The 17,437-nt window shown below is 38.6% G+C and overlaps 1 long non-coding RNA gene across 1 annotated transcript in view; it reads right to left on the reverse strand.

Annotated features, from left to right (window-relative positions):
* Window positions 1-17,437, reverse strand: part of LOC128605749 (uncharacterized) — a 91,152-nt gene that overhangs the window by 36,200 nt on the left and 37,515 nt on the right. Inside the window, exon 2 of the long non-coding RNA XR_008385594.1 lies at window positions 15,219-15,255. This is a non-coding gene — a long non-coding RNA (uncharacterized LOC128605749). The remainder of the gene's footprint in view (window positions 1-15,218; window positions 15,256-17,437) is intronic.

The raw sequence follows: 17,437 nt of genomic DNA on the forward strand, positions 1-17,437 counted from the left end.
TATAGAAGTATGCATGAGTATGGGAAAAGAGAAAAGGTCTCATTTTCTCTACTCATTTTAAAGGCGGTAATTAAATATCAGTCCTAAATGGCCCGATATATTAGTCTAACAATATGCTCCTGTGTCCCAGGTTCAGCTTGTGTTTCTTAGCTAGGTTTCCCTGTGTGGTGTCATATGTCAGGTCAACAACCAGTATAGATGGAATGGTCAGATTTTCCTTAAGTCAGTATATCAGCACTGTATACCTGCTCACTAACCATAAAATAGTCTTCAGTACATTGTTTACCATTTAGAAACACCTTTACAGACCTGTGTATTTATTACTATTGCATGTCCTTTCTTTATCTCCTTCATGTTTTCTCTTGTTCTCTCCTTTTAAAGATGTCTGGAATATTAAGCTGTGACCCCCTGCTGCCCTCTCCCACCATCTCACGCTAAAAGCACAGTGTCCTTTTGAGCCACAACAAAACCCTTTTGCTCCAGTGTTGCAGGAGTGCTACATTCAGAGGGGATACCCCCCCACCTCTCCCTCCAGCCCTGTGCCCTAAAGAGCCTCCCGATTAATAGAGATGTAAATAAGTTCAGACAGTTGCCAGACCTTTGTCTACGGCTTACATTGGAGACGCATCACAAGGATCTCTTTTTGTCAGTGTCCCTTGTTTCGTGTGCTTTCTTACCATGTCTGGGCAAAGATTTTTAATCTGTTCAGGTCAGTGTTTATGGGATACAATATGATTTTTTTTTTAATTTTTTTTATCCATGTCATGATATCACCTCATCACTTGTGTCACTGATGATTTTTTAAAAACAATTCTTCCTGCGTTGATGAGGACAAGCGCACAGCTGAAAGCCCATCCAGGTTTAGTACAAAAAAAGCAAAAGTTCGGAGTTCACAGTACAGAAATGCATTAGTAATAACCAATAATTAACACTAATCCCATGGGCTGCTTTATGGACATCATTTTGAATGCAAAAACGTTATAAACCGCCATCATTCCCAGGTGCTAAGTGGTTATAAAATCAGGTTTCCAAGCACTAAATGGTTAAATATGTTTAATCATTTCAGCTTCATTACCAATACTCCATTATATCAGATTATGTGAAGCAGAGCTGCAATTTCCAAGTAATTGTATCCTCTGAACATTCGAGTCCAGCCTATTTGGAAGATGTGAGATGATTTCAAAATACAAGTTTCATTCATGAATAAGAAAGCAGCATGGATGTGGCCAAAGTGGATGGCTATTGCATCGCTACCACCCAGCTTCCCTCCTGTGCCCTCATTTTAAATGCCATCCTTCCCACAATCAATCACCTCCACTCCATTCTGTCCTAAAGTCAGATTTGGTTCGGTTTCAGATGTCATCACAGCGATCGTGATGGCTAAAATTAGCATTATGTATTATAGTACATCAGTATTTATTTATTTATTTATTTTGCTATGCTTGCATTTTAGTTTTTCCTCTATTTGCAGGATTTTTTATTACAACTTCTTGACTGTGTCCGATATTTATTACTACTTCTTGAACACATTAATAGGCTGAAAGGTTTTTGTAAGTCTCCTTAATAAACCATTTTAAATAGAATAATCACAGAGGCTTTGTGATCTTGCACATCATAATAACACTTGAGATCAGAAATACCAGGTTCACAATTCTTCAGTGTGAGAACGAAAGCTGCATAGAAATCATGGCTATAGTTGTTATTAATAGCTGTAATATTTCACATCAGGATAATTATTTATCCATAATAATGTATTCATTGAGTTTAGCACCTTGTCCTGTCAGTACCCCAAGAAAACTTGAGCACATTGTTTTTGTCTTTATCACTAGGTGTAATGGTCAGAATGACAGCTATGAAGTAGCTGTTGATGCCATAATGTGTCACCGGGGCAGTTTTCTCACTAACACCTACTCGCAGTGCCCCCTGTGAACATGTGTTATTTCCACGGGTGCTGCATACTCTTCACACCTGAAAGTGCAGCAGAGACACCAACTCGCTTCCAATTAGCATCTCACTCCCATAAGAAGCCTCTCTCTCTCTCTCTCTCTCACACACACACACACACACACACACACACACACACACACACACAGTGATACAGATATGCAAACCTTCATAAAATATCATAAATGACTCCTGGGGTTAACAAAGATTTTAAAATATATGGAAGATTAAAAACTCTGAAAAAAAATAGATTCGCAAATTTGGAGCTCTTTAGTCAGCCAAAGTTTACTCTAAACTACCCTCCAGTTCCAGACTTAGTATATTATACATTCATTAATGAATGAATGAATTCATTCATTCATTTATTCATTGTCAGTAACTGCTTTATCCTGGTCAGGGTCACTGTGAATCTGGAGTCTATCCCACAAACTCATTCACACACTCATAGTGCCAATTTAGCAGAGCCAATCCACTAGTGGTGTAAAAATGATATGATAACATTTCAGTTCATAAGGCAATGATTTGATATTTGGCAATACCTCTGAACCTGCTATGATATGATTCAGTTCAGTAGCTTCCAAGTGATATGTGAACAGCTTTGTTCAGAATCTTGGCTAGGCCTACCGTTAATTCCTCAATGATGATGATGATGTAAAGTAGCACGATTTTAAAAGTATGATTTATGAACAAATTACCTTGCTATTACACCTATTACATCATTTACACATCAGTTTAAAAATATAAATTATTTTTTACACACCAGTCGTTATAATAATAATAATAATGCACATACCTAAACACCACTACAGTCCAAATACTGGAATGTTTTTGGGAGGTGGGAGGACACTAAAGAACCCAAAGGAAACCCACACAGACATGAAGAGAACATGCGAAACTTCAAACAGACAGTAAGTAACCCAAGGTCAGAATCAAACTGAGGACCCTGGAGCTGTGAGGTGGGAATGCCTTATGCACATACAGTAACACTAAAGTTTTTGGAACCATTACAAAAACAAGGAATATATTAGCGTCCATTGCTGCATCCCATTTCGAGGAGACTACTGGTTAGAGTTACATACACCTTTGGAGGCATTTGGAGGGACAGAGAGATTAAAACATAATCAAATAAAACCATGAGTGTTTCATAAAAAGTGTTGCTGAGTATATGACGATGTGCTGAAAAGCTGAAGGCCTGTAATAATCCATATCTAAGCACCCTGCCATTATACTGCCCAGACTGTTTACATTTATATCCATCTCATTCTTAATTTGTCTCACAAGTCACCAGAGATTAGCCTGTCCAACACAGGTCAAGCGTAGTGAAAGACCTTTTTGTAAGTTAAAATAAATAGGTGCACAAACGCATAGACAGCTTTTTCATTTCAGATGATTTACAAGGTAAAATAATGCAAGGAATTAGGCACATGGAGCACATACAGTAACTGTGTGTGCTTAATTGCAAGTGTCCCACTGCACACTATGCCATGCAGTAGAGCCGGGAGCACATCTCTTAAGCTTTTATGTCTGGATCCCATTACCAAACCCTGCTGCGATGTGGACATAGCCACCACTGTGTGTGAACGTCTGTGGGCCAAGCAACCCCACTGCCACCCAGGTCTTCAATGCAAGTTTTTCTTGAGGCCATGGAAACATCTCACTGTGAATATGTGTGTGTGTGTGTGCGTGTGTGTGTGTGTGTGTGTGTGTGTCTGTGTGTGCGTGTGCATGTGTGTGTGTGTGCGTGTGCATGTGTGTGTGTTTGTGTGTGTGCGTCCATTTCAAAGTAAGACAGAAAGAAAGAGTGGATTGAGTGCAGAATATGAGGGATTGTGCTAGGCCACCACCAGAAATGTAATTAATGAGCAAGTTTCTAATGATTAACTTTTATTAAGCTATACTCCGAAGCCCAGAGCTGTCAGGTAATGGGTGAGAGCTGGATAGTGGTACAGAAAAAAACACAAGCACTCCCACTGCTTGAGACAACTCGTAAAGCATCGCTACACTCACACTGTAATTAATGCCAGGTTACCTGGACTATATAAATCTGCTAATATTACATGTTATCAACATGTTGTCCAAGTCAATGCACATTTTGTGCAGAAATGATTGAAAAACAAATCAGGTCCTGAGACTTTAAAAGCGTCATTACTTCTAATAAGTGTTGCTCAAAACTTTAGAGAAGTTGTATGTGTGTGTGTGTGTGTGTGTGTGTTCACAGACGAGATCACAGTTGGACGACAGAAGGCCCTGAAGGTGTTCCTGACCTGGGAAAAGAGGGAACACTTCGGCTTTTAGTGGTAGAGGTTGAATCAAATTTCAAAATTGAGGCTTATGAAATAATGAAATAAAATCCCTCCAGCAAATGCTTGGTGGTGCCTGCAGCTGACGAGCTTAAGCATGTGGCATCAGGCGGGCATTGTCTTTATAAGATGGCGCCTCATAAAATGGCATTAGTCGCTAGCGCGAGGGCTTGAGGCTTCATCCTGGCGGGTTTAGGCCCAGCATGTTCACCAGCTCCACATTATTAGAATGACATCTGCTTTACAAGTCCTGCACCCAGGAGCATACCTTAAGAACTCATTTCAGCACTGCAGCCTGTACCACCCCCCTCCTCTTTCCCAGCCAGGATTACTCACTCGCCTCTTTCTCCATTATTCCCCATCTTTCTCCTTTCCTCACTCCTCTGTCTTTTACTCTCCATTTTGCTTTACATTTGTCACCTTCTGTCATCTCAATTTGTCTTGTCTGAATCTATTTTATTATCATTGATACTGCCTTTTCCTCTACCTTCTCTCTCTCTCACTTTCTTTCTGTTTGTGGCCCTCTGGCCAGACATGAGCATTGCACAACAGTGAGCTCCACTTTATCAATCAGCCCCTGCCACAAATACTGAGTGCATTAAAGGAGTCATCCTTTATCCACCCACTCTAGAGGGAGGGGGCATGCAAATGTCTACTGCGTCAGCCGGCATGACAAAGGAGTAAATTACTGAACACACACAACAATTTCTGAAAGCATATAGATGAGTTTGACTGCAGCTTTTGTGTCTCTGTGTCACCATGCCACGTGTAAATGTGCACTCATGAAGCAAGTGCATTAATAAAGATGGCTGTGACATGTCCAAATAAAGAAAAATTGGAAATTCATACACGCATTGTTATATATTTTAACCTGCTGAACACTGTTTTATAGAATGTAGTCCAAAGTGGAAATGCTGCTTGTAGTAGAGATCAAAGTAGCCTTTGTACTAGTAGTAGGAGTTGAATGCTGGAGGCTTATATAAGACTTACACTAAGGACACAAGACAAAGCAGGTGACTGTTAGGAGCCTCACAGTAATGGGTAAAAATGTGTAGTCAGTGCAACAAGCACGGCACATTACAAAAACATTTAATTGACCTTACAGACACAAGCTAGACAGATAGATAAATGCACTGATCAGCCATAACATTAAAACCACCTGCCTAATACTGTGTAGGTCCCCCTTGTGCCACCAAATCAGTTCTGACCTGTCAAGGCATGGACTCCATAAGACCTCTGAAGGTGTGCTGTGGTATCTGGCATTAAGACGTCAACAGCAGATGCTTTAAGCCCTGTAAGTTATGAGGTGGGACCTCCATGGATCGGACTTGTTTGTCCAGCACATGTCACAGATGCTCGATCGGATTGAGATCTGGGGAGTCAACACCTTGAACTCTTTGTCATGTTCCTCAAACTATTCCTGAACAATTTTTTGCAGAAAAAAACCTACAAATCAAATCTACAAAAATACACTACAAAGTGAAACTCATAGTTCTTTCAGTAATTTTAGCACGTGTCAATGTATGATATGATCAGAAAAAGTTAGATTTGTCATAAAACTTGCCTCGGGTGTTGTCACTGTTTGTAGAACTACCAGACTGATAAAAAAAATAAAACATGTCTAACTAGGGTAGTTTGGTGTCGCTAGCCAAGGGGAGGCACAAGCCTTGAAAAGCCATGAAAAGTACATTATCCTTCCTTATGCTCTGCTCATATCATGTTCACGTAAACTGGAACTCATATAAACATTTACACAACTTGATTTCCTGCTCAGCATCAGAGGGTGTTAGTGTCTCCGTTTCAACCCCTTTACTGGTTTAAAAAAAAAAAATTGGCGTATATCCATTTTTCCTCACACTGACTGTGAGCTAGCATTTGGCAGAATTGAGAGATGTCAGCCAATAAGACACGAGTGTTTCCATGTATTTTTCTGTAAACCCTGTCTGAAATAAAATTACAGGTGATCTTCTTTTACTTTACATTCAGTTACGTAGTGACAAACCGTTCCAAGTGGATAATTATTCAGGGCTAAAGAAAAAATCTTCAGGGCAAAATGTGATTTATTTTAAAATGCATTTTACTTGATATTATTTTCTTAACAATAAAATTGTAACACAAGTAACATAATTTTATTGACATCAGTAACTGTAATCAAATTACACAAATTTTAAATGTAATGCATCACATTAATGTGTTATCAGAAAAAGTCATTAGATCGGTGCGGATCGATAGATACATACATATATACATACATGCATGCAACAGTAGCCAAAGAACACAAACCTTAAATACATGACACATTTATCCATGCAAATAGTTCAAGGACTTTAGAGTACAAGCCAGAAAAAAGTGCAGAAACAACATCACAACATGACCTGGAACATATTCAGTGTGTGTAAGAAGAACATGTACAAAATTAAGCAAAGGAACTGGAAAATGACTGTAATTTTACTCTGATTGCATTTCTCAAATTGATCTACTTTGTATTTTCTTTCAGTTTATTTTAGAGTCAGTTCTGTGAAAAACAACCACAAACCTTGAATTTTCTTCTTTGATGAACGAAAGAAAGACTTTTCACTTAGTAACTGACTTATATAGTTTAGCCTGACAATTAAGCTTCCAAAGCTTGCTTTTTGCTGTTACTGTTACCTTTGCTAGCTAGTGAGCTAACTTAGTCCTATATGTTTGAATGCTTATTTCAAAATGCTGTTGGAATTTCATAAGAAATTGTATTTGTTTTTGTCGCATTTTTTCTATATTGCTAATCAATATGATTCCTTCTCTTCTTGTGTGTATGATATACTTCTAATGACTGATAGCTACTACTGTTTACTAGTCTGTTTTATTAGCAGTAAATCAGTTGGGCTTTTATGTTGGTCAAACTGAAGTTCACATTTTTTGACCCTAAAAACAATCATTTTATATAGTATTAGATCACCAATATCCAACAACAACATTAGATATCTGGCAAAGTTTTTCCCAAACACAACTAGCTAGCTAGTAATGTAAGAAAATACCCTTAATATAGGAAAATATCATCTTGCTTGGATGTCCTTCATCTGTCTAACTAGCGTCCTATACATGATTATAGACGCCTAAAGACAAATTCAGTCACTTAGATTAGAGGGCCAAGTCGGCCAAGTTTGTATGTTTATTTTACCCCAGACTGAGATGGAGTTCTTACACTATTATGTGGTTATGATACTCTGAAATTTCTGAAAATCATACCACCCCTGCCCTACATTCACCAACATTCTTTTTAAATAAGTATGAAAAGGAAATGATTTTTATACTGTGTATGCATGTACATCTATCGTAATATCATAATAACACTACACTGTCCGGTCAGAAACACACTGTCCAGTCCAAAACGTCAGCATAAATCTTTTTGTAGCAGCTTTTGCATATAAATTTCATGCATTTTTGGAGATTACCTTGTTATTTTCATTAGATATATAGTTTTGTCCATGCCAACATTAGTTAATCACTTGAATCACCGCTTCATCACCACACACTAGAAATGGTAAGATCCAAGACTAATACTTGCATAGTAACTTTTTGTATACAGAGCAACATTGGAATTTACACACAATAAAGAATGATATTATGTAACACTGTGGATTAGACCCACTGGGAGGAAAAACCGTATTGTCCTTATAACAAATTAGTTGGTATTCCTCAGGTAGCATGATCATTTCCATGAATAGCATTCTTTCATCATCCAATGGCCTGTATACCTTGTTAGGCTTTGGCCCCTCCACCAAAGAAGAAGGAGAAATAGAGATAAATAAATAAATAAAAAGGTGCAGAAGAGAGAGAGAGAGAGAGAGAGAGAGAGAGAGAGAGAGAGAGAGAGAGGGGGCTAGTATGCCAACACCTTGACGTAGATGTACAGCTGCTCACATCGTGTGTGTCTCACCTTTAGCCCTGTCTGTCTGCTGTCGCTTTTGATTTTTTGCATTCATACATCAATGAGCTTCACATGCTGACACCTCATTTTGCAAGCTACTTTGGTTATAGAGGGCCCGTTTTGCATATTGCTCCCCATCCCCTCCCGACATGCTGCCGATCTTTAAAGAGAGATGTAGAGGACGAAGCATGGAAGACAAGAAAAGAAAATGACTTCTTTTGCTTTCTCCAGCATGCGTCCGTCACATCCTCTTCTGCCCCGCTTCCTCCGCTGCATGCTTCGCCTGCTCATTTCTGTAAAATGGGGCTTAATTGATTGATTTCTTTCTTTCATTTTTCCACGTCCATCAGTCCAGGTCCTACTTCACTTTCTTTCACTTGTTCGTTCCCTCTTCTCTTTGGTCTTGGTTTGACAGTGTTGGTAAGTATATGATTTCCTACAGCACCACCCTACCCACCCCCCCGCCGCACACACACACTCTCCTCTCACTACATTCACTATTGCTAGATAATATTGCTTTGCTATTGTGTTGAATAATGGAGACTGATTTCCATTTGCTCCAAAATGGTAATTATTACTGGCTAATTAGTCAATAACTGTACGGCTAAGATAGACAGTCCATGCTTCAGTGTGCTGGACCCGTTATACTTCTGAAAAATGTCAAATGCTTGAGCTTGAATGTGAATGTGTTCAGAACATGAGTGCTATATGTATGTATGTATACACACACACACACACACACACACACATATATATATATATATATATATATATATATATATATATATATATATATATATATATATATATATATATATATAGCAGTGATCTTGCATAAATAAATGGCAGCTCACTGAAAAATATTTTTTAAAAATGTTGACAGTATTGTCAGCATTTGACAGCCAGCTGATCCTAATCATCAATGTATAGACATGTATAAATGTATAAAAAATTTGACACTAATTATTAGACTTTAACCACTGTTTTCATAGTGTTGAGAACTTTCTTCTTCAACAACGTGAAGTTCTTCAAGTCTCCGCAGATTTGAAATGATAGCAATGGATATAAATTTAATAAGATAACAACAAAGCATTCAACTAGGTCAAACATTTATTTCATAATTTTCTGACATTGCTCTACATTCTAAAGCTCAATTATATATAAGAAGGACAAAATGTATAGTATAGGAGTATCCAAGGACGAATTTTATTTCTCAAAATAAAGTGGCATGGGTCAAGTATTTTTCAATATTTCAGACATTAGGACTGATCTGTTCTCCATAGTGAGCTGCACCTGCTTTTACAACCACCCCCCATCCCCACACCCTGAAAAATACTTTTGTCCCTTCTGCCTTACAAGCGTCTGTGCACTAATTGTGAATTAAGATCCCACCAAGCAAACACGGTGTTTGGTAGCGGAGAGGGAGACAGCAGTAAGGAGGTGTGGAAGGAGAACGAGTGGGTGGGCTGCAGAACGAGGTGATGAAGGGAACGACAGGACGAGCGCGAGAAATGTGTGTGCGTGTGTGTGTGCGTGTGTGTGTGTGTGTATATGTGTGAAGCATGGAGTGACGGGGTGGGTGGGTTGTTTGAGCCGTATAGGTATCGTATGGATATCTGCCAAACCTAATGTAATAAATTGATGTTTTCCTGGGCCTGAAAAGAGGGACCCTGGCTTTTAAGTGGTGAGGGGCTGTCATCTCTTTGCATTTTGTGAGTTGGAGACGGGAGTGTGAATGTCACTTTCAAGTGGAGCTGCTCTGCTCTCCTAATGAGAGATGGGGTCTGCCTCATAGCCAGCCAAGGGGCCAAGGAGGAGACGCCACCCTCCCATAGCCTCCAATCCTCCCAGGGGCTGACAGCCTCCGATAAATCAAACCACTCACTTCCCTTGCCGCCTCCCCTACACCACCTGCAGTGGGAGGTGAGCAGTCATTTTCCGCAAAGAGAGAGAGAGAGAGAGAGAGAGAGAGAGAGAGAGAGAGAGAGAGAGTGACAGAGTGGGGGACAGGAGTAGGGGAAGGAGAGTGTGTGAACAGGGCAGGTAAAGAAAGTGAGAGAGTGGGGGATAGGATCAGAGGAAATAGCGAGTGGTGGGGAGTGAGTGAAAGAGAGAGATAGAGAGAGAGAAAAAGTGGACGGATATAAAGAGAAATGTAGAGAAGGCAAAAAGGGAAACAGTGAAAGGGAATGCGATGCACTGAAATAAGAGTGAGAGATCGAAAAAGCACGAGTGAGGACAAACAGAGGGCAATAAACAGTAGTTTCCCAGAAATAAACTTCTCTCAATTACATATTAATGGTGTTTGTTGAGTACTGTGGTGTGTGTCTATTACTCTGAGCACATATTCACAAGGTCTTGTTGTATTTCCTACTCATACGCAGAATATTTTTCTTCCTTCTGTGTGATTTCAATCTTTCAAGGTCCGTGCAGCCAAACTGCCTCAACAACCATTAACACTACTGTTGGCTTCTGAAGAAATACTTGCTATTGAAGTGCAGTATTTAAAAATGGATAAAGCTTTCATTATAGCAGTGTGTGATATTTTATACAATGCATCTTGAACCAACTTTGAATACTAGGGTACTCTATCAATGGATTCGATAATTGTGTTCTGCAAGTGAACTCAGACAGGTTAGTAAGCAATGTAGATTGGCAGCAAACTCCAAATGTAGAAAACTTTGTATTTACTTGATTTAGTGCTCCAAAATGAATTTAGGAAAGCTGAATTTCATTATCTTAGCTGCCTAAACCAGAATTGTTTCTATAACGCTAAGCTAAAATGATAAGTGCACTGAAGAGGACCATTCCTTTGCATAGGTAACACAGGAAACTGCTATGTAGGGTGCCATTTTATTGATCCTTCAGCTGTACAACAAACCATATGTACCACTGCCACCCTCACTGGCCCAAAGTCTCTATTCCACAAAGACCATCAAACAATATAATGGATATCACTTACCCTGGATTCCTTACATTATGTCCTTTAGAGAAAAGTCACATAAACTTCATATGCAATTTTTAAAGCACATTCACATATGTTTCATACGTACAGTATTTCACATTTATTGGACTTTTCACATGCAATGCATATTAAAGCACTGTGCTACAGGAAATAAGCTTACCACTTCACATCTCCAGGGTCCCCGGTTTAATCCTGACCTATTCACATGTTCTCCTTGTGTCTGCATGGGTGTCATCCAGGTTTTCTGGTTTCCTCCGGCCTCCCTTTGGTGAATTGGCTACTTTAAATTGCCCCTAGGTATGAATGAATGTGTGAATGTGTATGTATGTGCATGGTGTCCTGCTTTGGACTGGTGTGCCATCCATAGTGTATTTTCACCTCATGCTCAGTGTTCCTGCCACAGCATCCACCATGTCTCTGAGCAGGAGAAAGCAGTGACTGATGTGACTGAGTTATTATCCTTCATGGTGTTTAAATATTACTTACATGTCTATCTCATATGAAAGTTATGTGATTTTTTCACTAATGAGTATTACTTCTATCTATCTATCTATCTATCTAAATTTTCCTTTTTCCATTTTGTTACTGATTTTCTATTGTTTATACATGCAGGTTAGAAAGTGTTTTTATATCACCACTTGCAGTAGACCATATGTACAAACTAGAAAACATAAAACATTTGTCTCTTGTCATTTAGGTTATGAATCTTTGCAGATTTATGAGATAATAGGTATCACAGAGCCTTTAACTGCTAAGAGCATCTGCTAAATGTAATGCAAGTATAAATGGGAGGGCCTGCACTGGCACATGTCCAGCCAATATCTCCAGGAGTTGTAAACTGTCTGGAGCAGTTCGGTTTCTGAGTTGTTATAATGGAAACTGTAGAATACTTTCACTGTACTGCTTATGTCTGTGTCCTGGCCCGAGGCATCTAGTTCCTCAGTCCTGCAAGCTGCTAGGCCTACAGACCATGTGGACTGTTTAAATAGTATAACAATACAACTACTTTGTCTCCCTGAAAGATATAAATATCTACCTTGCATTTGTCTCTTAATGTGAAGAGTAGGAATCACTCTCTGATTGACTGTTGTCATATTGATGATGGTAGACCACTGGGAATCCATTTTCACTGAAAAAGCATATATGTTTATCGTCATTTTTGTTTCTCCATATTCTTGTCACTAGTTGGTGTTGTTTGCACATGGAAGACAGAACATGTTCAGTGAAAATTTTATGCTGACACATGTCGCAAGCAAAACTGCTCGTCATTGAAAATGTGTACAAACAAGTTCACAATGAACACTAAAAAAAAAGAAAAGAGTTCAGGTTAAAAAAAAAAATGTTAAGCATGCTAAGTAACTAAGGAAAACACAAGATTAGTGTTGGGGTGGTAGAGACAGACGTAGATGAATTCAGTGAGGTGGTGGGCCCAAAGCTGCGTGGATGCAGATTAAAGCGTGAGGTGGCAGTGTGAACCTTAGACAGATGGCAGCGCCTCCGCAGAAACGAGGAAGGAGGAGGGATAGGAGGAGAGGAAAATCCAGTGATGCGACCTGCAGGAGTAAAAATTGCTCGCATTGTTGTTTTCATTATCTTCCTTCTGTCATTTCTTGAGCTTTGTATCTTTGAAATGAAAGGAAGGAAAAGGGAGGTGGGGAAAAGAAGAGGAATATAGAGGAGGGGAAGAGGAGATGGGGAAAAAAAACCTGTGAAATTAATCTTTTGTGCGGGTCCTGATGGAGCAGAGACATGCTCAGACAAAAGGTAGACTGGGAAAGAAGCCTGGTGATTGATGAATAAAGTAAAGGTGTCAGAAGTGTATTATGTAAATGAGTGGAGCCAGGGAGCATTGCAGAAAAGGAATGAGTGAGAGGAGAGTAGTGCATGTGTCACTAGGGCTATCGTCCCCCAGTGTCACTCCTCTGCCATCTTTCATCTAGTCGGACAAGCTCTACAAGCAATCTGCCTGCTACTTTAGAGATGGCACAGAAAGAGACCCACATCTGACTGAATTCACCAAGGCCTGCTCGACCAGTACAGAACGGCAAGTGCATATTTACAGATTTGGGCAGCAGAGTGGCGGTGCTAAGATAAAGGCTGCTCATTTATCGTGAGTGTCAAGGATATTTGTGCTCCAGTGATACTATGTCTATACAGTCTTAGTGAAAATTACTGTCTAAGCTATATAGGTAACACAGAAAAAACACATTCACACACGTGCACACGCACACACATGAATTCTGGAAAAGACCAAAAATCGGGATTTGATCAAAAGACGTTTTTCTGCTACTAATATACTTTGACATTTCTGCTTTAAGAAAACAAATATATTTTACCCAAATGAAGTTGAAAATGTTGTAATTTAGGCTAGTTTCTAACTTTGCATTTTTGTTGTTTTTGTTGTTGTTGTTTTTTGTTTGTTTTTTTGTTTTTTGCCTGCAAAGGTTGTCAGATAAAAAAACAAAAACAAAAAACACAGTTTAACAAATGCAGCAAAAAGTTCAGTCAAACTGCCTAAAAATGTCTAAAACTTTACTAGCTAAGTGTGCTGTTCTCTTGATTTGATCAAGGTTAGGCTAGTTACACACCATACTGAAATGGTCATAAGCCTAATCAGTTCAGTTTGTAATCAAATACCAGGTGTTTGCAATGCACTCGCATCGTTAAAACAGAGAAGAGCACTTACACACTCTGTACAGATGACAGCAGAAAAAGTTTTAAAAGTGATTGAATTACTTGATAAAAAAAAAAAAAAAACATTAAAAACAATACATTTAGTCATCAGAACTGAACTCACTGAATGAATCAGCGATTAAGCGACTATTTCCCCACCGATGTAAGAGTAGACAGTCATCAGTGAGACACAGATGAGGCTTGTGTTTAAATGCCATGAGTGACTTTTACAACAGGCTGATGTGGATGATGCTGATAATCAAAGTAATAACTCATATCCCCACTGTTAGCATATAATTCTTTCGAATTTGCCATTAATGTTGTTTTTGCATGTAGACTATGGTATAAATGTAGAGGTGGGCATCTTTCGGTGGACTTGGGATGGAATCTTTAAATGTGATTTTCTCCCGTTTCCCTTTTGGAGGTAACCAGATTTTAAATGCTATAATGTTACATCTCGTAATACATGCAAATGGGAAACATATTTCAACAGATTTCAGTTCAGGAAAGCCTGCACTGCAGTTCTCAGGACTATATATACAGTAATAGAAAAAGTAAAAAATAAAACCAAGGCTGCCACACATATCCATCATGCCAGTTTCCCTTTGTCCAAAATGTGCCATTTATTCTAAAATGCATGCCCAAGTGCAAAAAGGCAAGAGAACGTATCATGGAAGTCAAATGATATAGAGTATATCACAAATAACTATGCAATATGTGTATAGAGGCATATTTGTTGTGAAATAACTGCATATAATAAATAACTGGAAAAAACTGGATTGACAAGTAAAGAAAGGGGTTTAGCTGCTGGTGATGGAGTCAGAATGTTTACTGGCCAATGGCTAGTCAAGACATAGTACATGCTATTTCCTTTTTTGATCTACTTCACACTTAAGCCCTTCCCTCTCTATAGACTACCCATCTTCAGTTATAGTGCTGCTGTACAAGGCTTTTGGGTATAGTTTCATATACATTGCAGATTACTTTTTGTTTCATATACATTGCAAATATTATTAAACCATATAACAACATGATTAAAAGCATACTTTTGGCAGGTCTATCATTCAATTCCCTCAAAAACTAAGTAACTTGTCCCCTGAAAATGAGATATAACCCCAAACCCCTTGTCTCAAATGTCCTTTTCCACTTCTGACCCAGAGCTACACCCTGCCAAACAGTATGCTAGTGATGAAAAGCTATTCGATTGTGCTGAACTAGAAGTCCACAAATCGGCTTACTTATGCTCAAAAATGACAGCTTATGACACAAATGTATTTGAGTATAAAGCAGCTCAGAGCTTTCACACAAGCCAATAACATGCATAAATATAATGCTTCACTGGGGTCTTGTTTTAAATGCATATAGGATTTCAGAATTAAGTGCCTTGCATTAGTTCAATCAATAACATGATGAGGAGAGGACTCACCTCCAGGAGAATCACTTCCACTTCCACTTACTGCCATCTGTAATACGTAAAGAATAAAGAAAAAACTGTTTTATTGCTCTCATGCTGTTATGACCCCAGAGCTCCAAAGTGTTTTATTGCTCTTATACCACAGCAACTTGCCAAGAATACATTTTTTTATTTATTAATGAAAAGACAGGCCATACATTTTAACCATTTATAATTACATTTAATCTCATGGAACATCAGTAAGGCTCCTGTTATCACTTACAGTCAGACAAAACTGAAGACAGAAAAAAACCCACAAACAAGCAGCAACTAAAGGTGGCTGCAGTAAAGGCCCGTCAAAGCATCTCAAGGGAGGAAACTTAGCATTTGGTGATGTCCATGGGTTCCAGATTTCAGGCAGACATTGACCGCAAAGGATATGCATGTAAGTATTACAAATAATCCTATTATTTATGATTGTGTTAATTTGTCCAATTACTTTTGCACCTGTAAAAATGAAGTGACTCTAAATAAAGGGCTGTAATTCCTTGTAAATTGCAATATTTTGTTAAACCCCTTGAATTAACGCTGAATATCTACACTTCAATCACATCTTGGTGCTTGATTTCAAATCTATTGTGGTGGTGCACAGAGGTAAAATAATTAAAATTGTGTCACTGTCCAAATACTTATGGACCTGACTGTATGTAATAGAGGTTATTAGCACCAAGTTAAATGCACCCTCAAAGACATCTTTTTTTCTCTCTCTTGAAGTTGATAAGACAAAATCACATTGTTTGTCACATCAGTGAGAAACTGTAACAAGTGCAAAGTCCTCTGTCTTGAAGGCTTTCCCATGATGGATAACCTACAGACTATTATAAAGCACTGACACTGGAGACTCCTTCCATAAATTATAAATGAATGTGTCCTCATCATAAGCTTCAACATATCAACAATTATTTGTTTTTTGGTTTTTTTACTTTATGATTATCTTTTTTTTATAACAACACTTTTTTTATTCTATTCTTATAAATATGTCTATTCGTTGCTTTAGATTATGTGGCCCGTCCACCATTGTCACAGATTTCCACAAGCACTGACTGCTGGAGCATTCAGCGCACAAGAACTGACTTTGTTTGTCACTGACTTTGTTTACTTTTTGACACGTGTGTTGTGTTATGTATTATGTCATGTCTCCTCCCCAGCTGCATTGTTATTGGTTGTCTCCCTCACGTGTCATCATTATTCACAGCTGTTTATGTTTTACCTTTCATTTCATTGTATATTTAAACCCCGTGTGTATTTGTTCTGGTGAAGTATTGTGCGTTTCTGTGTTTTGCCACCAGAGCCATACCAAACCAAGCCTTTCCTTGTCCTCGTTTCCTCGGTTTTTGATCCTGCCCTCGTTTCCTTCCTTTTTTTGATTATGCCCTGTTTATGCCCGTTTGTAGATCACCTGACCCACGCCTGTTTTTTGGAATTGATATTGCCTCACGATTTGGATTTGTCTGCCTGCCTTTAATAAAAGCTTTAACTGCACTTGCATCTGTCTCCAACCCTGATTACATGACAACCATACAACTGCCAGTGAAAGAGTTGTTACTATAGAAACAATAACACATTAGAATTTGTGCATTCATATAAACTTGTCATTTGAAATAAAGCCGGCACTACGGCTATGCTGTTACTGAAAGTTAATCAACACCTTTTGTCCAATCATATATGAGAACAACTCTGTAAGATTAACCTATACCATAAACACAAACACAGAAGAATGGAAATGATTTAAGAAGAACTGATGATGTCCTGACTTTAGCTATACACCACTCAGCAGTCTTGGGTGACTAAAAATAACAAAGATGGATAGGGTCACCTCATAGCAAAAGCTCAGCTAATTACTAGCAATCTGATTGCTAGTGTGTCTGTAGCTTTGTCTAAGTCACACAGGTTAACTAGATATCTCTTCCACTTGCACACTGTTTATTCAGCAAGTGCACTGCTGAGAAAGCTATTTTCATCAAGTGTCTCATTATTAACGGATTCATAAATAAACACACTCTAATATTTCTCTCTGATCCTATTTATTGCAGGTCTACAAAGGGCCATGGTTGTCTTTAATGAATGAAAGAGCTGTGCATGAATGAAGCTTATTAGGCCCAGATGAGAACCAGTGACAGGGAAACAGAGAGGTTAGAGTCTGCCAAGCACAATTTGCTTTTCAGACTCTCTTTATTAATTTATTCATGACA

Source organism: Ictalurus furcatus, chromosome 3, assembly GCF_023375685.1.
Source record: "Ictalurus furcatus strain D&B chromosome 3, Billie_1.0, whole genome shotgun sequence".
NCBI classification, from domain to species: Eukaryota; Metazoa; Chordata; class Actinopteri; order Siluriformes; family Ictaluridae; genus Ictalurus; species Ictalurus furcatus.